The sequence below is a fragment of the Mastomys coucha genome, unplaced genomic scaffold (assembly GCF_008632895.1).
Source record: "Mastomys coucha isolate ucsf_1 unplaced genomic scaffold, UCSF_Mcou_1 pScaffold14, whole genome shotgun sequence".
Lineage (NCBI taxonomy): Eukaryota > Metazoa > Chordata > Mammalia > Rodentia > Muridae > Mastomys > Mastomys coucha.
In genome coordinates, this window is record NW_022196896.1 from 2,841,299 (window position 1) to 2,848,153 (window position 6,855).

At 40.8% G+C, this 6,855-nt stretch overlaps 1 pseudogene; it reads left to right on the plus strand.

Annotated features, from left to right (window-relative positions):
* Nucleotides 1-562: 562 nt before the first annotated feature.
* On the plus strand, nt 563-2,010 carry LOC116088973 (annotated as a pseudogene).
* Nucleotides 2,011-6,855: the final 4,845 nt, after the last annotated feature.

Sequence of the window (6,855 nt, forward strand, 5' to 3'; positions counted from 1 at the left end):
AGTGTAGGGGAATGCCAGGGCCAGAAAGTGGGAGAGGGCGGGGTGGTAGGCATGGGGAAGTGGGAGGAGGCAACAGGGGTTTGTTTTGGTTGGTTTTTGTTTGTTTGTTTGTTTTTTGGAGGGGAAACTGGGAATGGAGAAATTTACATGTAAATAAAGAAAATATATAAGAGAAAAAAAAAGAAAATAAACAACACAAACCAAGGTTACTTGGCATCATCAGAACCCAATACTCCCACCATAGCAAGTCCTGGACACACCATCACACTGGAAAAGCAAGATTCAGATCTAAAGGCACTTCTCATGGTGATGATAGAGAGCTTTAAGGACATTAATAACTCCTCAAAGAAATACAGGAGAACACAGGTAAACAGTTAGAAGCCCCTCAAGAGGAAACACAAAAATCCCTTAAAGAACTACAGGAAAACACAAACAGGTGAAGGAAAAGAACAAAACCATCCAGAACCTAAAAATGGAACTAGAACCAATAAAGAACTCACAAAGGCTCTTCCTCTTGGTCCCATATTGAACTTGAGTTGGAAGAGGTGAGTCTGGTCTCAAAATGGAGGGTCATGATCGAAAGGAACCAGAGCAGCTGAGGAAGCTGTTCTTTGGTGGTCTGAGCTTTGAAACCACAGATGATAGCTTAAGAGAACATGTTGAGAAATGGGGTACACTAACAGACTGTGTGGTAATGAGACATCCCCAAACAAAACGTTCCAGAGGCTTTGGTTTTGTGACCTACTCTTGTGTTGAAGAGGTAGATGCTGCAATGTGTTCTCGGCCACACAAGGTTAATGGGCGTGTGGTGGAACCAAAGAGAGCTGTTTCTAGAGAGGATTCTGTAAAGCCTGGTGCCCATTTAACGGTGAAGAAAATTTTTGTTGTTGGTATTAAAGAGGATATGGAAGAATATAACCTGAGAGACTACTTTGAAAAGTATGGCAAAGTTGAAACCATAGAAGTTCTGGAAGACAGGCAGAGTGGGAAAAAGAGGATTTGCTTTTGTAACTTTTGATGATCATGACACAGTTGATAAAATTGTTGTTCAGAAATACCACACTATTAATGGACATAATTGTGAAGTGAAAAAAGGCCCTTTCTAAACAAGAGATGCAGTCTGCTGGATCACAGAGAGGTGGTGGAGGTGGATCTAGCGACTTTATGGAGGAAACTTTGGAGGTGGTGGAGGAAACTTCAGTAGTGGAGGAAACTTTGGTGAAAGAGGAGACTATGGTGGTGGAGGTGGTGGCAGCAGAGGTAGTTATGGAGGTGGTGATGGTGGATATAATGGATTTGGAGGTGATGGTGGCAACTATGGTGGTGGTCCTGGTTACAGTAGTAGAGGAGGTTATGGAGGTGGACCGGGATATGGAAACCAAGGTGGTGGATATGGTGGTGGTGGAGGAGGATATGATGGTTACAATGAAGGAGGAAATTTTGGTGGAGGTAACTATGGTGGGAACTATAATGACTTTGGAAATTATAGTGGACAACAACAATCAAATTATGGACCCATGAAGGGGGGCAGTTTTGGTGGAAGAAGCTCAGGCAGTCCCTATGGTGGTGGCTATGGATCTGGAGGTGGAAGTGGTGGATATGGTATCAGAAGGTTTTAAAATAAAACAGAAACAGCTACAGTTCTTAGCAGGAGAGAGAGCGAGGAGTTGTCAGGAAAGCTGCAGGTTACTTTGAGACAGTCGTCCCAAATGCATTAGAGGAACTGTAAAAATCTGCCACAGAAGGAACGATGGTCCATAGTCAGAAAAGTCACTGCAGCTTAAGCAGGAACCCTTCTTGTTCAGGACTGTCATAGCCACAGTTTGCAAAGAGTGCAGCTATTGATTAAGGCAATGTAGTGTCAATTAGATGTACATTCCTGAGGGCTTTTATCTGTTGTAGCTTTGTCTTTTTCTTTTTCTTTTCATTACATCAGGTATATTGCCCTGTAAGTTGTGGTAGTGGTACCAGGAATAAAAAATTAAGGAATTTTTAACTTTAAAAAAAAAAACTCAAAAAGGGAGACAACCCTGGAGTTAGGAAACCTAAGAAAGAGATCAGGAGTCATAGATACAAGCATCACCAACAGAATACAAGAGATAGAAGAGAGAATCTCAGGGGCCGAAGACACCATAGAAAACATTGACACAACAGTCAAAGAAAGCACAAAATGGAAAAGGTTCCTAACCCAAAATATCCAGGAAATCCAGAACACAATGAGAAGATCAAACCTAAGGATAATAGGAATAGAAGAGAGTGAAGACTTCCAACTTAAAGGACCAGTAAATATCTTTAACAAAATTATAGAAGAAAACTTCCCTAACCTAAAGAAAGAGATGCCCATGAACATACAAGAAGTCTACAGAACTCCAAATAGACTGGACCAGAAAAGAAATTCCTCCCATCACATAACAATAAAAACAACAAATGCACTAAACAAAGAAAGAATTTTAAAAGTAGTAAGGAAAAAAGGTCAAGTAACATATAAAGGCAGGCTTATCAGAATCACACCAGACTTCTCCCCAGAGACTATGAAAGCTAGAAGATCATGAGCAGATGTCATACAGACCCTAAGAGAGCACAAATGCCAGCCCAGGCTACTATACACAGCAAAACTCTCAATTATCATAGATGGAGAAAACAAGATATTCATTCCATGACAAAGTCAAATTTACACAATACCTTTCCACAAATCCAGCCCTACAAAGGATAATAGATGTAAAACACCAGCATAAGGAACAAAACTACACTCTAGAAGAAGCAAGAAAGTAATCTTTCAACAAACCCACACAACCATAATTCCACCTCTAACAATAAAAATAACAAGAAGTAACAATTATTTTTCCTTAGTATCTCTTAGTATGAAAATTAATATCCTAATCGATTGAAATCCAAAAATAAGAGGGATTAGAAATTTGTTGACTGTTATCCAGTGCTCTTTCTAATTTGATAATTGGAGAAATAGGTCCAATGCTGTACAATCCATATACACTTTCAGCTTGTTTGTTTGTGACAGTGTCTTGCTGTGTACCACATAATGGTCTTGAAATTATGTTTCTCTTATTGCAGCCTATTAGTAGGATTGTTTATTTGATGTTTTTACATCTTCTATGGTTTTCAGAACACCTTACATATTTCAAAATTATTCATACAGCCAAAAGAAATGTAGACAATTAATTTGGGAGGTGGCTTGTAAGAGCACAACAAAGACTGAGTCTGAATGCTTTGCTTGATATTTATTATTGTATATATATATATATATATACATATATATTGTATATACATATACATATATACAGGGTTTCTCTGTATAGCCCTGGCTGTCCTGGAACTCACTCTGTCGACCAGGCTGGCCTCGAACTCAGAAATTCACCTGCCTCTGCCTCCCAAGTTCTGGGATTAAAGGTGCGCGCCACTACCGCCCGGCAAGTTACTCTTTTTCTAAGATGAATGCTTTTCAAAATTATCACAGCCAATGAACCAGATTCTTACCCTCACCTAATGTCTGTGCCACCCTTCAAGCAGAACCATTGTTCATTGAAACAGTTGGTGAATGACTTTATGGATAGACCATCTTAATACACACACCATTTCATAAATGAATGTAACCTGTTCCCTGTAGGCTGAAAATGAAGACAATCACTCAAGTCAAATAGCTTTGACCATAGCAGGAAGTCTGTATCAAAAAATCATGCCTACAGTTCATTCCTTCGTGCAGCAGAACTGTCAACTCTTAGCTTAGCTACAATGTAGGTAAAATCCCTTGGTGATATGAGGGCCATTGAAATACAGCCTTATTGCAATGAACTCTGCTGTCTAAAAATTGTTCTTATTTTGAGTTTATACCAAAGTAAAAGCCAAGCTTTTTAAGCTCTACTAAAAACAAAACAAACAAACAAACAAACAAAAAGACTCTATTTATGTTGGTTTTTTAAAAAACTAGCCTGGCAGTGGTGGCTCACCTAATAGTGATATATTATTTTAAAATATACAGTTAATATGTTTGGAGCGGCCCAGAGCAAACAGGGCCGTCCTGAGTTCAGTTTCCAGCAGCCAAATGATGGCTCATGGCCATCTGTATGGCTGCAGTATACTCATACACATAAAAAATAAATAAATAAATCTTTCTTTTTTTTTTTTGGTGTAAAATCTGAGTGTATTTCTTTAAAAATGGCATGAGGCTTTTACAATCATTGCAAAAGAGAAATAAAAAATCTGGCAGCTCAACAGTTGAGGTACCTCTGAGGCTATCTGAAACATACTGGGTCTAAAGTAGCAACTATCTCCTCTGAACTGGTGCTGCATCCCCCGGGCCCAAGTGCTCTGGGTCCGGGGGACTGCGAGAGATACATGAATCTGAGTCCTAGCCTATCTAAGTTCTAGTGCTAGTCCTGCATGTGAGTCTAAGTCTTTCTTCTTCCAGTCCTAGTGCTAGACTGAAGTCACGTAGGCAAAACGACCCCCACACACCCAGGTCAGCAGGGTCTGGTAGCTAGGTGTGAAGCAGGAGGAAGAGGGGTGTAGCCCTCTCTGTTGAGGTATTCTTATGCTAATTCTCTGGTTCTTGCTGGAGGCAGGCAGAGGAGAATCTTGACCTAACTCTTTCAGCTAATGTCTTAGAGTGAGAGAAACCTTTCAATTACTCTCTAGTACTTAAAACATTAAACTAGGATAGTTGGAAACATTGGTGAAGGTCAGAAAGCAATGTCCGAATTTTCTCTTGCTAGCTGTAAGAATATGATATCTTGGTGAGTTCCTAGCACACAAGTACGAAGACATATCTGGGCCACCTCTGAGTTTGGGGTGCCAGGCGACAATGCGGAGGCAGGAGACTGACTTTCCTTGAAGTTTACGCCTCAGATACCGCCTTCACGCAAAGTGTGCTTGGCAATTCTCCCTTTTTAATTATTTTTTAGACGGAGCTCTACAATGTCCCGCCTCATCGTGGCTAGGGATCTCAGAAGAACTCTAAAGGCAAATGGAAGCACAACAATTACTATGGCCATCTGTATGGCTACAGTGTACTCATACACATAAAAATAAATAAATAAATCTTTCAAAAAGAAAAAAAGAAAAAGAAAATGGAGAAGTCGAGCTGGTGCCTACCTAACGCCTTATCCCATACTGACTGACTAAGCTTTATCCCAGGTTATTGGAAGGTATTCTGCATGCTACCACAGGAGAAAGGAAACCACCAAAGGACCACAAACCCTTGGATCTACAATGGTGATCTGCTTGCAAGATGAAGTAGTGAAATACTAGCACATAGCTTTGGGAGGAACCAACCAATATCTGATTGGAGTTAAGGCCCAATTCATGAGGTGGAACCCATCCCCAACACTGCTCAGATGACCAAGAACCTGAGACTCCGTAGGTCAGAGAAAACCAAATGCTACTCTCTCCTAAGGAATGTAATAATAAAATGACTGCTAATGACATCCTGCTGTACTCATAGGTCAGTGCCTTGCCCAGCCATCATCAGAGCAGCTTCATCCTGCAGCAGATGGGAACCAACAGAGTCCCACAGCTGGACAATGTGCAGATAGATAGTTAAAGACCTATTGAGCACTCACTCACTCCTCCTCAATGGGATGCCCTTCAAGTTGCTCCCTTCAGAGCTCAAGGAACTCTGCAGAAGAGAAGACAGAATTTAATAGTCAGTGAGGATGGAGACACCAAGGAAACAAAGCTTTCTAAACATAGCAGGACCAGTATATAAATGAAGTCTTGGAGATTGTGGCACAGGGCCTGGATAGGTCTGTGGCCAGATGGGATCCCAGCACTGATGGAGGAAGTGAACACAAGCCACCACCACTAATCCAGAAAATATCTCTAATTGACAACTGCTCACAAATGAAAAAGCAATTTTCTCTGAAAATCTCTGGGGAAATACAAACCACTCTTTTTTTTGGGGGGTGGGGGTGGGTTTTGGTTTTTGGTTTTTCGAGACAGGGTTTCTCTGAGTAGCCCTGGCTGTCCTGGAACTCACTCTGTAGACCAGGCTGGCCTCAAACTCAGAAATCCGCCTGCCTCTGCCTCTGCCTCTGGGATTAAAGGCGTGCACCACCACCCAGCACAAACCACTCTTAAAGCCAGGTCCATACCCATCAGTAGGTAGCCAATGCAAAATGAACTCAACAGAATCTTTGGAGGTTCACTGACTCATGACTCTATTTTAACCCTACAGGTCCTTTGCTGCATCTTGTGGTTTCTGGGTTTTCGTTATATGAAATGTGTGTGTGTGTGTGTGTGTGTGTGTGTGTGTGTGTGTGTTTCTGTATCTATAATGGTTTTGAGCTTTTTTCTTTGGCTGTTTGTTTTGTCCTGTTTGTTTTTATTTTATCTTACTTTATTTTAGTATTATTATTATTATTATTATTAAATGCCTTTTGCACTCTCATGAGAGAGAGCAAAAAAGAGTATAGATTTGGGAAGGTGGTAAAGTGTGAAGGATCTAGGAGGAATTGAGGGAGAGATACTATAATTAGAATATATTATATGAAAAATCTATTATCAATAAAAAATTTTAAAACAATAATGAAGATTTAAAATAAAATTGTACAGTATCACTTGTGGATAACCTAAAAGTTGATCTTTTAGAAATTTATGGACTGGCGAGATGGCTCAGAGGGTAAGACCACAGACTGCTCTTCCAAAGGTCCTGAGTTCAGGTTCCAGCAACCACATGGTGGCTCACAACCACCCGTAATGAGATCTGACGCCCTCTTCTGGTGCGTCTGAAGACAGTGTAAGCCTGGGTGGTGTTGGTGCACGCCTTTAATCCCAGTACTTGAGAGGCAGAGGCAGGCAGATTTCTGAGTTCAAGGCCAGCCTGGTCTACAGAGTGAGTTCCAG